Raw genomic sequence first — 20,429 nt, forward strand, 5'->3', positions numbered from 1 at the left:
CCCATCTCCCCTGTGGCCTTCTATCCTGTGCCCATCTCCCCTGTGGCCTTCTATCCTGTGCCCATCTCCCCTGTGGCCTTCTATCCTGTGCCCATTTCCCCTGAGCCCCTCTATCCTGTCCCCGTCTCCCCTGTGGCCCTCTATCCTGTGCCCCTCTATCCTGTGCCCATCTCCCCTGTGCCCCTCTATCCTGTGCCCATCTCCCCTGTGCCCCTCTATCCTGCACCAGTCTGTCCCATTCACCTAACTGCCTGCGCCTGTCTGTCTTGCACCCAATCTGCTTGTGCCCCTCTGTCCTGTGCCCCTTTATCCTGCACCCCTCTGTCCTGTGCCCTTGTATCCTGGGCCTGTCTGTCTCCTAGCTGGTCCGCTGGCACCCCTCCATCCTGCACAAGTCTGTCCCGTGCCCCTACCCACCTGCGCCCATGTGTCCTGCAGTCCGTCTGCCTGTGCCCCTCTATTCTGTGCCTGTTTGTCCTGCACCCCATCCTCTTGTACCTCTCCATCCTGTGCCAGTCCGTCCTGCACCCTTTCTGCTTGTGGCCCTTTATTCTGTGCCTGTCTGCCCCATGCACCTGTCTTCGCCCATCTCTCCTGCACCCTGTTCGTCTGTGGCCCCCTATCCTGGGCCTGTCTGTCCCCTACCCTGCCTGCACCTGTCAGTCCTGCACCCTATCCATCTGTGCCCCTCTGTTCTGCACCAGTTTGTCCCATGCCCCTACCCGCCTGTACCAATCTGTCCTGCGCACTTCACATGTCAAATCGTCCCGCCTGCACTCATGTGCCCCTTGCTCCTTTTACTTGAGCCTATGTCTTGTCCTCTGTTGACTTATTACTGCCCACTGGTGCCCACCTGTCCCCTGCCCTCTATTTGTTGTCCCACATTTTATCCAACCCATTCTACGTTGGCTTGTTATTTCTTGTTCTGTCTGTGCCCTTCTCCCCAGTGCTGCCCATGTGTTGCATGCCCCATCTGTGCCCACCCTGTCCCACCCTTTGTGCATTGTACCTGTCTTGTCTCGCTCTATACCCAGTGATGTCCGTCTTCCCCTGTGGCACAGTCATGGGTACCTTCACATAGATTGTGGGTCTTTGTTATGGTGATTCATGTTTTGGTTGTTTGTCCTTCTTTTGGTTTTTTGGTGCCCAGATAATGACCCCCAATGTAATCTCCATGTTTCGGTCCCCCAGCAGCCCCTGGCTACGGGCTCCGTGTCACCTTGTGGGCTCTTGGCTCTGTGTTGTCATGAAATGCTGTGCTGTGTGAACGTGTCAGATAATGTTGATGTGATTGTACAATGTGAACGTTGTGTGTGTAATCTGGAGACCAAACAATGCCATGACAACAGTCCCACGTTGGCTTTATCGGGTTTGTTTTGGTCGCCATTTTGTTTTGTTTTTGACATTGGACTAAAGCAAGGGGCAATTTTATTTGTGATTTAATTCCTGTTGACCCTTCCATATTACCCCCTTCCTGGTGCCATAATACCTTTTCCTGGTTCCGGCCTTCACCTTTGTTTACATCCTCTGGTCATGAATAGTGCCGCACTCCTGGCATTTCCGTCTCTGATTCAAGTCAAAAGCATCCTACAGACGCAGGATTTTCATCACCCTAGAGACGATCGTTCTACCATTAGTGCCTTGACGTCGCTTAGCAATCCGCCATATTGGAATGTGAGGGATGGCTTGATGACCGAGCACCTCCCATCACAGATCAGGGATATCAGTGCAGCGCTCGTTCATTCCTACTGTTATTGGATACAATTTCCAGTACACATCAGGTCCCGTCCATTAACAGGAGCACCGAATGCATTTCAGATACCGGTTAGGTTGTCGTGCAGTTCCCATTCACCCGCCAGTTGCCAGTCATTCTCTTGGCTTTATTGAGGCCTCTTTCAGACGTACGGTCAAAAAAAAAAAGAAAACACTTGATCGGTTGCTACCAGGCGCTGCTGTGCACCCAGAAGCATCAAACGGCGTCACAGGTCAAAGTGTTTCAGTATAAGAACAACCGTGTGACTAGAAGCAATGTGTCCCGGAGAACCGCAACCTTATCGCAACTGTAGTGGAAATATGTTTATAAAATGTGCAGCACGGTGGCTCAGTGGTTAGCACTGTGGTCTTTGCAGCGCTGGGTCCCTGGTTCGAAACTCAGCCAGGTCACTATCTGCATGGAGTTTGCAGGTTCTCCCTATGTCTGTGTGGGTTTCCTCTGGGTGCTCCGGTTTCCTCCCACATCCCAAAAAACATGCAGTTAGTTTATTTGGCTTACCCTAAAATTGACCCTAGACTACATTAATGACATATGACTATGGTAGGGACATTAGATTGTGAGCCCCTTTGAGGGACAGCTAGTGACATGACTCTGGACTTTGTACAGCGCTGCATAATATGATGGCACTATATAAATATTGTGTAATAATAATAATAAAACAGTCCACAACTGCTCTGATTTGGTTGAATAGGAGCGCAGGTAAACATGCGATTTACTGCAAGTCTATCATGGCGGCTGACTTGTGCAAGACGCAATGGGGTGCAGGGTTTGGAAATGCGTAATTTGTTTGCACTTCTGTAGGAAGTTGTCCTATTCCAGTCTATGAAACCCGGTGACCGACCATGAGATGCTACATGAAGCATTAACCGAGTGCCGCAATGCAACCGCACCACCTGCTACATACTGGCCCGCAGAACGCCATCATTTATTCTAATAAAAAGTTTTTTTGGGGGGCAGCAAAATGCAAAGAAACTATTTAAAAAACATCTTGCGTGCAGTTCGGTATATTGCGCCTCATATAGTGTGCAATATGCAGTATCATCAGACGTTGCATTGAAAGCTGTGACCTCACTATATGGGGTGCACTATACGGACAGCAGTGCAGGTGACTGTGCATTCGCATTCAATGCTGGATAACACACGAAGGTCACGTTATTATTATAATTCAGTATTTATATATCACTGACATATTAAGGTGCGTACACACTTACAATTTTTATCGTTCAAAACGAACGACGAACGATCGATTGGGCAAAAATCGTTCGTAAAAAAAGTAACCAACGACGCAGACGAACGAGGAAAGTCGTTGGAAACGAACGAACGATCGGACGAGCAGATCGGATTGGACGACGATCTTTGAACATCGTTCGTGTGTACGATCGTTCCTTGATCGTCCATGGTCTGAGCATGCGTAATGAACGAACGTTCGTTCACTTTCCTATCTGACACATAGTTCCTCTATCGCTCAAACGATCGTATCTATTGTGTGTACAATATCTACGAACGATCGTGTCGTTATCTGTATGTGCAGGATCGGTGCTATACGATCGTTCGTAGATATCGTGCAGGAACGTTCGTCGTTCGTTTTCCAACGATAATAATTGGAAGTGTGTATGTAGCTTTAGGCAGCACTGTACAAAGTCCATAGTCCTATCACTAGCTGTCCCTCAAAGAGGCTCTCAATATATTGTCCCTACCATAGTTATATGTTATTACCACAGTCTAAGGACAAATTTGGGGGGTAGCCGATTGACCTAACTGCATGTTTTGGAATGTGGGAGGAAACCCTTGCAAACTCCATGCAGATAGTGTCCTGGACGAGATTCAAACCTGGGACCCAGCACTGCAATGGGCAGAGTGCTAACCCCTGAGCCTGAATGCATTGCTACAAGAGCTAGTGGCGATGCATTCAGTGAAATTCACCACATTGCAGCAGTGTGAATGATCCTGCAATGTTTGTTTTCTGCTGGGTTGACGAGTTTTGCAATATTGGACTCATCTGATATTTTTTTCCTTCTTTCAGTGGTTTGGGGTGGCAGAGGCTTGAACTCACAGCTGGGGGTTATCACTGGGGTCGCCTGGTATTCACACACATCAGGCTGGGGGGGATTTGGGTTTAGCAGTGGGGGAGGGGGACATAGCTTGACATCCCTTTGTGCTTCAATATGTCCATCTCTAAAGGGTGGGAGATTTATTCCCAGAGAACTTTTTAAAGTGAAGTTTGCACCGGCCAATTGTTTTCTTGGTGTTTCCTACCTGAATGTCAATTTTTGGCTGATGTTTTTGCAAAGTTTTACACAAATTTGTTTTTGCCGTTTTATTTTTTATTTAATATGATGAGTATGTGGAGAAAGTTAAGAGAAGCCTGAGAAATAGGAGAAAGTGGAAACGTTGTGTTCATGTGTGGCGCATCAGAAAAAGTGAAAATTTAATGTGTTCTAGGGGAAATCTCAAACGAATTGTGTCAAACGAGTATGGTATGTGGGGGTGCAGTATTTTCCCTAGATTTTTTATTTTATTTTTTAGTTTGGTGGGAAAAAGCTGTAGGTGGGTGGCAGCCTCTTTGTCACCCAACTTTACTAACCAGGTTGGTCAGTGAAAAGTGCTGGGTGGTGCACCCGCCTAAAAGGACTGGAGAAAACACCAGGGTACATAGACACAGCTGATAGATTGGGCGTAGATGGGCGGTCCTGGCATGTTGGGGGTAGATGGGCGCTCCTTGTATGTTGGGGCAACGTAGCCGCTCCTGGCATGTGTGGAGGCTATGTAGGAATGGGAGAGGCAGAGGAGCTGGGACAGCACAAATGTTAGGCTTTTCCAGACAAAGAAAGAGGCTATGATGTAGCAGAAGGGAGGGGGCTGTACCACTTTAAGGGACCTCTGCCTTTGCTAGCTATTTAGGCACAGGAGGGTACCTAACACAGAGCTGGGTGCTTGTCAGGAAAATTTTGGTTGTGGCATCATATATACCCCAATGGTGCCTACACATGGTACCGGCCCAAACATCATATCATTTTTTTGTGAGACCATTGAGGTTTTGATTGGCTCCCAGTCCCTCCCCTCCCCATTCACTTTGCACAATGTAGTTTTATAAACTTTTCCTAACACTCCCATAGAACATGTGATCCCCATGCCTTCCACACGTAAACACACCAGGCCACAGCGAGTCGCTAGTGCCGGGTCAGTTACACAGCCGGATTATCTGGAGTAACACGGTGATTCAGTCCTTTTTCTCCTAATCCCTCAGATTAAATGCGCCTCATTTTCTCCGGCGGATCCTGCCGCTTGGCACGGCTTCACCTTGGTTTTCATAGCAGAGAGGGTTCGCTGCACGTGCTTTGGACCTCGTCCTACATCTCGCTGTATAAATTGTCTTTGCTGTGCATATGGCAGCAATCTGCAGATTTTTTTCCCCCCTTCCCCAGTATTGGGGAATCTGCCAGAGAAAAACTCAAACCATATTTGCTTATCAGTTGCCGCGCTTTGAAACCCTTCGATCGATTGGGTATGGATTGGATGGATATAGGTAGAGTCTTGGGGGGCTTTGTAAGAGCTTTATACTCTAATAGTGAGATTTAGCTCGCTTCTTTGTTCCTGTCTACCAGGGAACACCTTTGGGTGTCCCAACTCCTCCTATTATATTTTAAGTGCGAACCGCTCATAATGTAAAGGCTTCAGAGATCTCACCAATGGCATACAAGAGACAGAAGGGGCTGTTGGGGAATTGGAGTCCCCTGCACCACTGCTGTGTTTGACAGATCCAAGGGGAACTTTGCGAAAATGTGGAATCGACACCCTCAGTTCTATAGATTGCTTTTAAAAAAAAGCTGGATGATTTCTAGAAGCACAGAATATACCTAGGGATTAGGTTTTTAAAGTAAAGATAACAGAGACTGTTGATCCAGGGAACATCAAATCATGGAATCAGGAAGAAATTTTTTTCCCCTGTTGAAGCAAATTGTACCAAATTGTACTCCAGATCAACTATGTCCATAGGGTTTTATATCTGGGATATGTTTATTTCTTTAGTGGTTGAACTTGATGGACTTGTGTCCTTTTTCAACCTGACCTACTATGAACCAAGAACCCGGAACTTCCGGATGTGTTCCATTCTTCAGACCAACCTTGCTTGAAGAATTGCCCACTATTTTGGCACTGGGCTTCATGTGATCACAGGTGAAGTCACCAAAACTAAGAGCTAGAAACTTTGTAAGATTTCACTCTGACCTATTGCAAAAATGCATCCTCGTGAGTTTTTGAGCTTCTACTGTTCCCATATGGCACGGTGATGTCACCTGTGCTCCCCAAAAAAGTGGAGGGAAGTTTTTTTTCCTCCTTTTGGGGAGCAAACTGCCTATGAAAGCTATGTGTACACATGTCAGATAATAGTTGACAAATGGTTGTGCTCCCCAACATTGTTGTACTCCCCCATGGTGGATTCTTCTCACTGCCACCCGGCTAATATACTGTGAGCTGTGGATATAGTAATCATAGCCGGGGTTCCCTGAAGACCCAAAAGTTATTTTAAGGGTTCCCCTAATTCATAAAATGTTGAGAAAGGCTGCTCTGAATTGTTCTCCTTGACTCCTCCCCTGGTAGCTGCATAAAATGTTAAAAATAAAGCTGGGTCAGCACACACAATAATAACACACTACCAGAAGAGGAGAGAGTCAGTGTGTGCAAGTACAGAGGAGCCTATGGAAACTGACCACAAGTAGTCCATTTCTCAGATATGTGATTAAAGCATCATTTATGGAAAGGAAAAACACAGCAAGCAAGCATAAAGAATACATTTTTTCTGTGCTTTTACCAGCTGGTGACAGGGGCTCTTTATTAGTCCACTCATTCCCAAGTGCAGCCCTCTAGGTAAAATACTTACAGTCCACCTTGTTCGCCATGTGGCCCTGCCTAGCAGCATTTGTGAGACAGAACACCGGATAGATAATCTTTATTTTTTGCACCGTGACCCCTGTATATTCCCTTGAATGGCTGAAGCCCACCATGAATATGGCACCCATAGGAATGAACAGAACCATGCAACTCCTGTGTAGCAGAAAGAGAAGCTGAAAAATGTTTTGCAATGTGCCCCAACCAGGGGGATGCACATTGAAAATTCTGGGAATAGGTGGGTAGGTTAGTAAATTAGCAGGTCCCCGTGCACTAGGCAGCTGGGACAACACAGACACAGGGATACCTCTTCATTCTTCTGTTTACATGCAGGCCAGATCCTTCATTCCTTGTACTTGGAGTAGTTCAGGCCTTGTCCTGCCAATAAATCCCCGGGGATTCCCCTCCAGCCTCCCACCTTGCAGCCGCTGCCTCTGCACCTCTGCTGTTCCTGTTCCGACAAGTTGTTTATAATTACAGCCGAGCTGTGCAAGCGTCCCCAAACAATAGCTGGCTGCGACCCCGCTCATGATCAGCGGCGCTTATAATTTTAGTAACGGCAGGCTCAGCCATGTCCCATTCCTGGGATCAGCCGTGCCATTCGTGGACTGGTTTCCTCATAGTAACCAGTTCCTCATAGTATCACAGTTCATAGGATCTGTGAACCAAGAGAGGAACTCCGAAAGAGTACCTGTTATAAATCTGATAGGGGAAGCAGCGGCATTGGGGGAGAATGTAATGGTGAACTCCAGGCAGATATAAAAGACAAAATCAGTTCAGATCAAGCAGTCTACATACCTAATATTGGTTTGGTAAGGGTCCTTGTACACAAGTTGTGCTGCATTGCAAAGGGCATGCACTAAAAAATGAGAGCAGAGAGATGAGTTCATCAGCCTGCTGCTTCTCTATGAACCGGCCAATCACAGACAGAAAAGACCTGTAAGTGTTACTTAACAATATCAGGGTCTCCTGAAATGCCAAGGCAGCTTCCTTCGATCTCTAAATCCTCCTTTGTTTCTTTTCAGTGTGATAAACTGGCAGTTGCATCTTACTAGGAATAGTGATTTACCTATTCCTATTAATGGTAAATGCGGCCGGGAAGATTTTCATTTCTTCCCTTCTAGACTGTGCTAGGTGAGAATGAGTGGGGAATTTACAATGTTACCTTATGCTTCCGCAGGTGGAGCAATGTGCTGCCAGTCTAATGGGCTGTGGATGGGGCTATCAGCAGTGCAACATCTAAGCAGCTACAGCAGCAACAAGAAAGACTACATTGCAGTGATTTCACTGCAGCAGAAAGAGTGTTGTCACCCTATTAAAGGAAAGGTCTATCCAATGATACAATGGTTCTACTAGCAGGATACTAACAGGTACTTACGGGGGTATTTGGGGGGTGTTTGAGAGCCCAAGCTTAATGTATGTTCAACCTACATTTCCTATATGAATTCAGTGTTCTCCCCAGCCCCTTTTAGCTGGCCGCACCACCCAGCACTTTTCAGTAACCACCCGACTCTGTTAGGGTGGGTACTAATAGGTTAGGTCATAATACAGGGACTGCCACCCACCTACATTTTCATCTTAAAAAAAATTCTGGGTTCAACACTGGAAATATAGTTTGCCCATAGTTCTGCTTTAACTTTTGTGGTTTTATCTGCAACACCTACTAGCGTATGTAGACAGACACAGTTTCATTTTTTATTTTACTGTAAGCCAATCTAATTGAATGATGCATTCACTATACAAAGAGTGATCCTTTAAAGGGAACCTGTGCCATGCCCATGTTGTGTCGCCTAAAAGTCGAAATGAAGTTCCATTTTAAAAATTTGGCATCGGGGCAAGCGATGTTATCTTACCTGCCTGATCGTCATCCCAGCTGTAAAAAAATTCACTGAGCTGCATTGGGTGCCAGAATATTCTGCAATCCCGGCATTACCAGCCCGTGCAGGGACTGAATGAATGTCATCCGGGCCTGGCCAAACAAGACCCAGTCTGTTCAAAGTTTGGAATGTGGAAGAGGAAAAAAGATGGAGCGCCTGTGATGCAACAGTTGCAACTGAGTATCCACTGGAAATAATTCTGCTTTAATGCCTTCCTTCCTAGCAGCACAGCCTCAAGGATACTTTGTCCACCATCACTGGATATGAAGAAAAGCTTCTTGTCACAAATGTTGAGTAAGCAACAAAAAGTTGAGTAATTGTCACTGTTGCCCTTTTCCATATGATTGGACCATCTATCATAAAGTGTGCTGTCCTGGTGATCTCCTACCAGCTCTATATTCTCAATGTAAATATGGAAATGACGTAACTCAGTTCAGTCAATCCTGGCAGTCTTGGGGGAAGCTAGCACCGGATATCAGAAGCGGATGGCAATCAGTTAGGTAAAGAATGCAAGACGGATATCTCCTGTACCTGTTGGCAATGAAATACTGCCTGATCACACTTTTATTGTTTTAACAAATATGGGCTGTGACCCACTAACACATTGTCCATTAAAGTGGACTTGCCACTTTGTGTATAAGCTGCCATTGATGAGCTGGTTGTGAAATATACAGCTTCCCTGGTTGGTGTCCTGAACTGCTGAAACCAAAAGATCATTTCACATCCTGACAATAAGCATCCTATGGAAGGTGTTCAACAATGGAGGATTTATCCTGTCTTAGTGACAGGTCCATTTTAATCAAAAATGTTGGAATGTGGCATTGTATATCTCCATATAGCCATCCATTGTTTTTTTTTTTTTAATGTATATATATTTATATTTATTAATAATATTAATATTAATAAACAGGATTTATTTAGCCCCAACATATTATGCAGCGCTGTACATTAAATAGGGGTTGCAAATGACAGACTGATACAGTGACATAGGAGGAGGAGAGGATCCTGCCCCGAAGAGCTTACAGTCTAAGAGGTGAGGAAAGTATCACACATTATTTATATTAAAAATGTCTATCGATACAAATTTTATTTTTTCCTAATGGCGCATTTTATGTCTGTCGTGTTCAATATTTCATCCACTTCTATTTTACAAGAAGCGTAATAAAATATGAATGGCACCCTGGAAATTCTCTTTACCGCGCTCATCATTACTGCTAATAAACGGGAAGCGATTTCCCCTTTACTGAAAATACAATTTCTATTACATTCATCCTGGTAGACGAGCCGCTTCGCTCGTTGTGGTTTTATTGGAATTGTGCGATTGCAGAGGTCTCTCTAATTCGAGAAAATGATGGGATTGTGTAGACGATGACATAATATCTTCCTGTGACCCCTCCGGTCACCTTCCCCGAGAAGAAGCAAGAACAATTATTATCAACATATCTGCAGGTACCCGGGGTCAGAGACAGCCGTGATCCCTCTCGTATCTGATTCTGTGTCTTATTTATCGCTGGATATTTTACTTTTCTGGAGAACCAGGAGTGTTAACCCTTGTGTTCTGATGGCTGGGTTTAATGTGAATCCAAATCCAAAGCCAAAAATGATATATTTTTCATCTTACCAGGCCATTCAGTGATTGCTGATTTGTTTCCATTTTTGGTTTTATGATCACTTGGTGAAATACAAGACTCTTAGTTGTCACCCGAATGTCTGTCCCATTGCTTCCTTCCTAGGTGACAACTTATTTTGATATTCTTCTTCCCTTTGACAGTGGTGGAGATGGTGAATCCACCTGTTGGGGACAATGATGGCATTAAAGTTTTACTTGGGTGGTTTTACCATTTGCCTATGGTCTCCTGCAGCTGGTCTTTTCCTCATTAAGGACTTGGCGTGGTGCACATGAGGAAATTGGCTGCAAATTATGTGTACAACAGATTGATCTAGTTGGTTTTCTAGTCTTTAAACAATCTTTCTGATGTCCAAAAACACTGCAAGTGTGTATTATAAACTGCCCTTTCAATTTTTCTGTGGATAAAGAGCGATTGGAATTCCAATTGGATTTGATTGATTATCCGTACGCATTTTATGATTGTGTGGTTTCCATCAATATTTACCATCAGATTGTATCTACGTCTGATCAGAAACCCCAAAATAGGTTCCTGCTAATTTCCTTTCTGAACCACTTCAGATCCAATTGGAAGTGAAAATTGGCCCATATGTACAAGGGCTTACCATGCCTTGTCCTGCACACATTATTTTCCCCAGAAACTTCTTTAAGCTGGGTGGGAAAAAGCCTTAGGTGGGTGATGTATTGTGACCCAACCCTGCTGTTTTCGGGTGGTTACTGAAAGGTTCTTCCTTTTGTGCCCGTCTAAAAGGGGCTGGGGAGAACACCGGGTTGTCTTGGTAGAGGCAGGGCCGTGCTTCCTCGGAAGCTTCCAGCAAGGAGAACAGTGATCAGCACAGTAGTGACACATATCTCACCTATTTCAGTACCTTAAATCTCTCACTGCAAATGTACAGTTACAGTTGTACAGGCTACAAACAAGAACACCCAGGTAACCCTCGTGCACCAGGAGCGGGCCCGGGTCTATGATTGGCTCAATTCAACTTGTTTTCGTATAAATGCAGGGCACCGTAGCAACCCGGGAGCCAGGCCAAGGCTGCAGGTTTGACGCACTTGATGTCATCATGAAACGCGCCAGTTTTAGAATATGAAACCAGATGAGGCAGGCAATGAAGGGGTTAAGGCAAACTCACCCCCGATCACAGTTTTATTTTTCCCCCTGTTCCTCTAAAGCAGCCATCGCTGGGATTTCAAAGTCGAAAGCGGGAGGCCGTAACTCGCCGAATTGCATATTTTATCACCGCCATAAAACTCGGAGTCCTGCGCTTCTCTTAAACGCGATTTTATTTTAACCAAATTAAAAATTGATGCGGTGTGTTTGCTAAGTTAAAGCGTCGCTTCTGAATCCGTAATTCGCAAAGCACAGCCGGCAGGGTTGCCGCGCTGAGCAGACATCTGTTACACAAACTGTCCACAACTAAGACATATACCCTGCTCTGCTCTTTTTCTTGGTTAAAAGAGGAATTTTTTGTGCTTTGTATTTATTTTTTTTTAAGCGTCCTCGTTTTGATGGCAAAAGCGGTTTTCATCTTTATCACTAGCGGCCTGCGAGACGGGGAAATGGGCGCCGTGTAATTTACAGCGGTGCTCAGGGCTTTTATTTGACGATAAAAATAAAACGTTGCAAATTAAAAAGGAGACAGAAACAGCTAATGTTTTAGGAGTGTTCCAAAAGCCCTCGAGGGGGGGAGGAATCCAATCCAAAATATGAACTGAATCTGTTGTCTCAAGCGGGGGCATGTGATTGGATGACTGAAGCCTTTTGTTAGTGCGAAGTGCTGACTGGAGGGCATTGTGGGGCAAATTCTCCGTGGTTAAGCTTCTGGGGTGGGGATATAACCGAGATCAACGGGTCTCCTATAGATAAAAAGAAAATTTGCTTGTTAAGGTTTGAAGAGCATTCCGCACTTTTTACATTTTGCTTAGAAATACTTGGCATAGATTTGTTTTAATAAAATACTACTAGTGTTCAATCCAAACCTTTTTTTAAGCCGGGTGGTACGAAATCGTAGGTGGGTGGCAGCTAAAAGGAGAGGAGAACCTTGACTACTTTAGCTGTTTTCACCAGTGCTGCTGCTGCTACTTCCTGTCTATATGCACGCCAGAAATTGCTGCATGCTGCTTCTCCACGCACGTTTCCAAATGGTGACAATTATGGACCATGCCTGTGTATTGTGAGCCTCTTCTCCATCATATGCCTCTTTGAGTACGAATTGAACATAACAAAAACTAGAACTTTTTACATGTATTAATTATTGATAAGGAATGCCTGATTGAAGTGGACAAACTCCGACCCACTTGTTTTGACATGGTAATGTAAATTAGTGAGGTGCACTTACTAATACAACATAGCAATGGCTTCCTGTTATGGCTGGTCGATCGCACAGTAGTTATGCCAAGTAAACAATCAATACCTTGGAGTTATTGAATATTTGTCTCCTATAGAGGTGGTGGCAACATGGATTCCCTCTATTCCCCCCTCCTATTCTCCAGAACATAGAGGGGATGGTTCTGTGGTAACGGCCCATAATGACTGGGAACAATCACATTGAAAAATCAGCACAAGATTTCTGCAGGGATCAACCACATTTTTATATTTAACTTATTGGACTGATATATAAAACTGGTATCTTACGGGTTATGTAGAAGTTTATTTTTGGGGGTTTACACCCTTTAAAGTTGAACTAAATGTATTGGTCTGAGTAAGCTTTTGCAATATTCAGCAAGTACATACAGCATACATGCCAAGTATGGTGCACACTTACTTATTTTTGTAGCACCTTGCAGCGATGAGAGGCCAGGATCCCGTCCTGTCCCCTGAAGTCACCGTCTTTGCTACCAATTCTTCCAGGTTCTCCGTTATCCTCTTCACCTATTGACTGGCTGCTGTTGATGTAACTCCTGCACAGACCTCATGTTGTACCTTGTCCTGGCATCTAGGTCTATTCTTGGCGGTGTCGGGAGAAGAACCAGGCCCTACACTGATTCATGCATGCTCTGCGATGTGTAAGCAAAAAACAAAGAGCTACCAGGAGCCAGGGAAAAGGGAGATGTAACAAAAGACTTTGTATGGGCAGCATGGTGGCTCAGTGGTTAGCACTGTGGCCTTTGGAGCGCTAGGTCCCAGGTTTGAATCTCATCCAGGACACCATCTGCATGGAGTTTGCAGGTTCTCCCCCTGTTTACATGTGTTTCCTCCAGGTACTCTGGTTTTCTTCCTACATTCCAAAAACGCGCAGTTAGGTTATTGGCTACCATCCAAAAATGACCTCAGACTATATTAAAGTCATATGACTATGATAGGGACATTAGATTGTGAGCTCCTTTGAGGCACAGCTAGTGACATGACTATAGACTTACACACAGCGCTGCGTAATATTTCGGCACTATATAATTACTTAATAATATGTCACCTCTTCCAAAAATTTCTACTGCCTGGTCTTACATCTTCCTCTCCTCTGTTGGTATTTCCATACGAGTGGCAAGAAGACCACATAAAGTTGAACTCAGGTACAAGCAAAGCTATTCTTGTGCCGGAGCTCATTTCCAAACATATCCTATTAAATGTTTCATCTCTAGAAAAATGCAAATAAGGCAATCTTACAATCCGGACACCCAGGACACTTCACCCCTAAACGCTCACCTGAGTATATCTGGCCCGCTCTTGTTTTACAGAAGCCTTTTAAAAATATTTCTGCTTTCCGAGCAATTTTTGTTTCCGGTCGGTAAATACCGATATGTAAATACACTTTTTTGTCTTTTCTGAAACAATATTGGAAGACTTTTGGACCCGGTTCTGTTCTTGCAGCAGTTGGCCGTATTCCCAGCAGGCAGCGGGTTAAGCCATTTGTTCAGAACAATTCGGTAATATATGCGGGAATGGAGGCAGAGGAGATTGGCCTCAGGTAACGAGCTGAGTGGGCTGTCAGGTTTAATAAGCACACGATTCCTCCTGTGAACTGTAGCGCAGTTCTGTCTATTAAAATATTAAACATATATTCATGTATGCTGCAGACTCGGAGGGGACGTGCCGGCTGCAGACAGAAGTCTGATATTATGTTCTTTATATACCTCCTATTAGCATCCGTTTGCCTGCTGAGAGAAAACCCTCATTGACGCTGTGTGTCCCCTAATATTTCTAGGAATCAATTGCTAGATGAAGACTGCAGACAGTGCGCCCAGAAGTGAGAAAAAAAAAATCAACCATTTTTTTGTTGTTGTAAACCATCAAAACCAAAACCTTTAATGCAGAGATTTTCCCTTCAATACTTTTCATTTAACCCCAAAATGCTGTCAGTCTGATTGGCAGTTTCATTCATCCCACTTCTTCTGAGCCCAGGTTGTCCTGGAACAGCCTGTGAATGGGCTGTGAAAGGAGAAGCAGCAAAGTGGTAAGCTAATCTCTCAAATCCTCTCTCCTGCTTATTGTCAGCACATTAAATAATTGGCTCCCTTTGCTACATTCATCTATACAGGAACAGTTAGAAGGAATTGGGTCATAAAGTAGAACCCAGAAAAAGTAGGGAATTGTGTGGTGTAGTCAAAATTTAAATCTGTTAAAATAACATTATTTTTTTTCAAACTTTAGAACATTAAAAGGTTCTATTGAGTCTTGCATTTCACAGGATAAGCCTTCTTCTTCAGGGGAACACCACAAATATTCAGGGTTGAATTCTAACAGCTTATGTCTGGGAGATAAAGACCCAGTTCCTAGGAGTTCGGCCCGCACAGACTAGTAAGCTATTTATACATGCATACAGATGATACAGATAGGTCTGCAAGGTACCAGTAAATCTGGTTGCCTCTGGGTGAGTATGGGTGGTTGTCTTTATAATATTGAATCAAAGCCAGAGAATAAATGACTATAGAGGTAAAGTGCCAGGGACTGTAAAGGGTTTATATCGAGTCAGATTCAAGCACTTCATTTAGTTAGAAAAAAGTTTAAATAGTATAATATATATGCAATAATAATAACCACACACACAACCCCATAGAAACCTAATAGGGCTGTCCACTGGCTGAATCCTTATTGAATGGAGAAGACGACACACCTTCCACAATTAGCAAAAGAGGACAGGTGGGGACAGACAGGTGCATCTGAATGCTGCATTAGCAGCCCAACATATTTGGAAGTGGTACCATTGACTGACCTGAACAGTGGATTTAGGTAATGGTCATGGAGTAAGCAGGAGATAGATTTTGCTGAACTGCATTATTTGTGCCTTTAGAAATCTGCATGTAAACCCCAAAAAATAAATGTTCAAAGCTTGGTCCTTAGGAAGAATGTCATTCTTACAGATAGATAGTTTACCTGATACCAACGATCTTTTTGGCTAACTTGAGACTCACTAATTGCTCAAGGAACCCCTAACAACCTCTGGATGAATCCTGGTAAGAAACACTGATCTAGATCTTACCCCATCTATTAAATAAATGGGAATGCCAAACCCAACATTGGCACTGCTCTGCTACCCGTAGACCCTTCTTGCCATCGGCATTGTTGCATGTATTTTAAAGCTTTCCCAAAAGACTACAATAGCAGCAAACAGAGAATCGGCTTGGTGTTATTACCCTTTTAATATCGGACTATTACATGTGTTCATACATTTTGCCGCATACTAGCTACTCATTGTAAGACCTTTCTCTGTAATTCCGCATCCTGTGCCGCCATACTTGGCAGGAGTGTTGTTGTATAAAACAAATTTGTTTTGTTGGCATTGTCCCGCTGGAACCCATTTTGTTTACTTCCTATCCTAAAACGAGTCCATTACCTTCTCTACCTTTGTCCAAATAACTTTAATTAAACAATTTGCTGATCCTATAAGGGCAACTTCAGGTGCATCCTATTTGCAGGTGACAAGGCCTTGGCAGTGCATGGCTGGCATTCCACGCAGTTTCCGGGTGCCTGAGCTTGAGGTGATTTTGGCGGTCATTGCGCAGTTAAAAAGTGAATGTACCCAGAACAAAGAGGGTTTTGTCTGAAGAGTAAAGGAGCGATGGGGTTTTATTTGTGCAGGGTGAAAAGGACACTTTATATTGGACGCCGAATCTTTGGAGGAAGAAAAAAAAAAGCTCCAATTACAACCGTGTTAATGACTAAATTATCAGTATGCAGCCATTGAAGTGATAAGATGTTACTGGCTGGGATTAAAGGCTTTGAGTTTTCACAGCTAGGCAGATTAAACCCAGGTTCATAATAGCAGGAATTTTTTCTCAGCAAGTTATATGATTCATCTTTTTTTTCTGCAGAATAAAGAGAGAGACACAGTGTTTTTTCAGGGCATAGGTCTTTGTATTCTAAAATTTGCCATAAAATGCCTTCACAGTTTTGAACAGACAGGTCCATATTTTTATTGTTTTATTAAATGTTTAAATTAGCCACTAGAGGGAGCTGTCGAGAATAGGAAACTTATTGCCTTGTTTTCAGTTAGTCGGATAGGACCCATTGACTTCACTTTCCTTTTCTCCTTGTGTACCAACCACTCTCCCTCCTAGCTTCACATACCAACCTTCCTTTCATCCCCCTGCCATTCTTTGTCCTCCAGGAGTAAGGAAAGAAAGTCCCCATTTGACAGCACCAGGTTCTAATCAGCAAGTAGTAGCACCAACGATATCCCCTAGAGGTGGGTAACACAGCCAGACAGATAGCATAGAGTAAGGAAGGGGGATTTCTGTTAACATCAGCCCATTGCCTGTTTCAAGTAAAAGATTTAGCATTCTAGTCAATAAATCTACAAAGTGCCCAGACAACGAGTAAATAAGGTAATAAATAAGACTTCACTGACCTCTGTAGCTGCAGGCACTGTGGAGCAGCTCATCTTAATCTTTTTTTAGAAAGTGAGGTTCCTGAGTCCAGGTGTCGGCACTCTGCTCCCCTTTACCGGTGTTTTAATGTTTATATTAGAGATTACAAATCAGATGAGCTGCCCCCTCAGACCTGGCAGGGAAAAGCAGAACAGTGCTCTCCCCAGCCCCTTTTAGCTGGGTGCACCACCCAGCACTTTTCAGTACCCACCCGGCTGTATTTGAGTGGTTACTGATAAGTTGGGTCACAATACAGGGGACACCACCCAGCTCAAAAAAATTTACTGGGGAAAATACTGCAGAATGACTCGAGCTGCTGGAAGACACTATGGGCCACTGAGGACGATAGATTATCATGGAGAACCCAGGTGAACCAGTATTAGCGAAAATAGCAGTGAACGCTATAGTCTATCATGGGGAACGCTCTGATCACCCCAGGCATGTCAGTTTTACATCCATGCATTACTGTAGTGCAATGTACTACCCACTCCCCTTTGGTGGTGACCTGGGATCCCCATTTGCCTTCCCACTTCTTATAAAGTATAACCCTGACACACTCACTGCTCTCTGATCATTGCTAATCATCTGTATGTCCCACATCGTATACGGTATAAACTTTGATATTTGTCCGATCTGCAGAGCATCGCTCCTACCACGAATCATGATTGAGCACCCACCACTCCACAGAGCAGCCGAATGTACAAAACTTGCCACAATACCACCTGTCTCTTATTGAAACCTCCTTTCATCTTTTTACTTCTCTCACATTTATAATTCTTTTTGTTACAAGGGATCCGTCATACAGACCCTGTGCATGCATGGCACTAATACGCATATACTGCAACTCCAGACTAATCATTTAAAGGGGAGGTGACAGGCGCGTTTTGCATTTTTAAGGCGCTATTTAAAAAAAAGAGAATTGATGGCTTTTTTATTTGACGCGCCGTATCAGTAATTGTCAGTTATTACTTCAATGTGGATTTAATCCCGCTGGGAAAAATATCGCGTTTGGTCGGTGCGTGAATTTGTCACATTGTGTTAACAAACATGCTGAGAATTTGTCAGATAATAACATTTATTAGACCTTATTGTGCAGGTTTATATCCATTTTGAAGCCGTGCCGTATTTCAATCTGATTTTTTTTTTTTACTTTATATATTGATATAGGTTTGGGGAATGTATATTGTTGAGGTGTGTTATAGGTGTGCATATCCAAATGTCCTAATGCAGAACTAAACCTGCAATACTCACCTGTCCTCGTTCAATGGCAGGGCGCTCCATCTTCTTCTTTTCCCGGAGATGATCCTTTGAGAAGAGATGTATAAGGGGGGATATGATCACCCTGTATAAATATATAAATGCTCCATATAGAGAACTCTCTTCCCGATTATTCACTTATTACAAAGAACAAGAGTGTGCTTTTTGCGTCTGGAGGAAAAGAAGTTTAAGCTCTGGATAAGGAAGAGATACTTCACTGTACAGTCTGTGAAGATGTGGAATCGGCTCCCCCAGGAAGTAGTTTCAGTAACTACTATAGACTGCTTTAAGAAATAGCTGGATGATTTCTAGAAGCACAGAATATAACTGGGTATTAAAGCTTTAAAGTAAAGATTATAGAGACTGTTGATCCAGGGAACATCCTTTTGCCTCTTGGAATCAGGAAGGAATTTTTTTCCCTGTTGGAGCAAATTGTATCAGGGTTTTTTTTTGCTTTCCTCTGGATCAACTGTCCATATGTTCTTTTTATCTGGGATATGTTTATTTCCCTAGTGGTTAACTTGATGGACTTATGTCTATTTCAACCTTACTTACTATGTAACTATGATTTTTAAAGCGAACCTAAACTCCAAATTTTTACTTATTTTTAAGTGCAACACCCATAAGGAGCCCTTTCTTTAATTTGAGAAACAAATTGCAGATCTCACACATGCGCAGTGAAATCGACAATCATTTTGCCCATCTACATCACCAGATCTTGCACCTGCGCAGTGCATGATCAGATGACGTACGAAAAAGTACCCAGAAAAGGGGTGAAAAAGATGGTGGCGCCCGATGCTTCTTTCGCAGGACCCAAGTGAAGAAACATCCTGATGGATTGACAAATCTGCGGGTTTACAGGTGTTTTTTTATTTTGTATTTAGTTCCGCTTTAAGAAATCCATTGCAGGTTTGCTTGGATCACCCATGTCCTATCATTATCTTCTCCAATCTTGGAGAACTTTAATAAATCAGACCCTTCGTAAGAGTGATCTCTACACTTTTAACTGCTGGAGAACTATTGATATTGTTGATTTTTAGCAGGTCATTGAAGCTTAAGGAAAGTTAATACTGAATGTTCCAATCCTTACATGCAGGGCACTGGAAATGTTGCTGCTCACGTATCTCCATCTTTCGAATGTACGACCCTCGAAAATGACCCCTAAATTATTTTTTTTCTTGCTGCAAGTTCTAAAGCCAACTCTGCGATATGAAAATCAATTTACTGTTGTATCTGGTATCTCAGCGTTATTAATGTGCGGCAGTAATGAGGAAATGAGGCGTGTATTTCATCTTTTATGCTTCGTTTACTTCCTTTATGCCATCTTTGAGTGACTCGTTAAAGAAAAAAAAAGAAAAATCTCAAGAAATACCAGAAGAGGTTTTGTCATGTTGCAATTGTGAGTAGAGATGTGGTGATAAAGGGTATGGAACGAACCCTGAGCATGGAGAGGAAATGGGGTGCAGACTGTTACCCTGGGATATGTTGCATGAGCTCATTACCAGTATTCGCAGTTTGCATGCATTTTGCTATTTCATTATATTTTCCATTGAGAAGTCACACTAATGTTGCCACTAATGCATTGTGGTGTGTTTTTGATCCAAATGCTGCTGTTGAACTTAATAGGAAAGCCAAAGAACCAGCACATGCTAAAGCATTAGTAGGCAGTTATGTATTTTATCCTAAATTGGCTAGATTTATCTGGAGGAAACGCATGCAACAATGCATTAGAAGAAGAATAACACATCACTTGCCTGCCTTTGTATATCACATGGACAAAGGCACACAAGCTCTTTAGTTGGCTGGTAAACTCTGTACACATGCTAGATTTATGTTGCCGGAAATGATCTTTCATGATCTTGTCCAAAGAATGCGCAACGCTTTTACGTTTATAGGAAGAGGAAGGTAAAGGAGAAGAGGTAAGCACCCCACTTAGTTCTCCTCCATAGAAAATGACAGCAATCATAACTAATTGGTTAAATGATGTTGGGGCACCACTGTACAATCATAGATTTTTGCCTGAAATTGTCATGATTGTACCTCAGGAGTAACATTTATCTAGTGTGTGTACATAGCTTTAGAGCCATTTAAGACCCCTTTTTAACCTGCAGCTTTCTGCCCTGAGCTCAACCATGGTCCCAGCCTCTGAAATTCAAGTGGATGGGGAGAGGCTGGAACCTCTTCAAGCAGGTGGGGAGAGGCT

General features: G+C 43.5%; 1 protein-coding gene across 2 annotated transcripts in view; it reads left to right on the top strand.

Moving 5' to 3' along the window:
- The window catches only part of LDLRAD3 (low density lipoprotein receptor class A domain containing 3), a 104,240-nt gene that overhangs the window by 774 nt on the left and 83,037 nt on the right, over positions 1 to 20,429 (top strand). The gene's annotated exons all lie outside the window — the stretch shown is intronic.

This window comes from Pyxicephalus adspersus, chromosome 9 (genome assembly GCF_032062135.1).
Source record: "Pyxicephalus adspersus chromosome 9, UCB_Pads_2.0, whole genome shotgun sequence".
Taxonomy (NCBI): Eukaryota; Metazoa; Chordata; class Amphibia; order Anura; family Pyxicephalidae; genus Pyxicephalus; species Pyxicephalus adspersus.